Source organism: Petaurus breviceps, unplaced genomic scaffold (genome assembly GCF_028583685.1).
Source record: "Petaurus breviceps papuanus isolate PSGF00001 unplaced genomic scaffold, PetGlider_PUasm1.0 90743, whole genome shotgun sequence".
NCBI classification, from domain to species: Eukaryota; Metazoa; Chordata; class Mammalia; order Diprotodontia; family Petauridae; genus Petaurus; species Petaurus breviceps.
The window spans coordinates 5,645,557-5,645,879 of record NW_027187332.1 but is presented as its reverse complement, the minus strand read 5'-3'; positions in this window follow the sequence as shown (position 1 = coordinate 5,645,879).

Below are 323 nucleotides of genomic sequence, written 5' to 3'. Positions count from 1 at the left end.
AGAGAGAGAGAGAGAGAGAGAGAGAGAGAGAGAGAGAGAGAGAGAGAAAGAAAGAAAGAAAGAAAGAAAGAAAGAAAGAAAGAAAGAAAGAAAGAAAGAAAGAAAGAGCCTTTGACCAAAACTGAATTGAGACAGAAAATAATATACCTTTTTTTCTCAGGAGCATATGACACTTATAATAATATTGAACACATAATAGTGCATAAAAGCCTCAAAATCAAATGTAAAAAGACAGAAATATGAAATGTATTCTTTTCAGGTCATAATGAAATAAAAATTGCATTCAGAAAAGGACTTTGGTAAAATGATATAATCATATAAAT